This window comes from Carlito syrichta, unplaced genomic scaffold (assembly GCF_000164805.1).
Source record: "Carlito syrichta isolate Samal-C Ts95f unplaced genomic scaffold, Tarsius_syrichta-2.0.1 Scaffold131215, whole genome shotgun sequence".
NCBI lineage: Eukaryota > Metazoa > Chordata > Mammalia > Primates > Tarsiidae > Carlito > Carlito syrichta.
In genome coordinates, this window is record NW_007075311.1 from 63,735 (window position 1) to 64,043 (window position 309).

Genomic DNA, 309 nt, shown 5'->3' on the forward strand with positions numbered 1-309 from the left:
AAAAAGGCTGGGTGCAGTGGCTCAGCCTGTAATCTCAGCACTTTGGGAGGCCGAGGTGAGAGAGTTGCCTGATCCCGGGGATTGGAGACCAGCCTGGGCAACTTGGGGAGACCTCATCTCTACAATAAATCACAAAAATTAGCCCGGCGTGGTGACAGGCATGTGTAGTTCCAGCTACTTGGAAGGCTGAGGTTCAGAAGGGTCACCTAAGCCCAGCAAGCCAAGGCTGCAGTGGCCATGAGCATGCCACTGCACTCCAGCCTCGGTGACAGAGTGAGAATTCAACTCAAAAAAAAAAAAAAAAAAAAC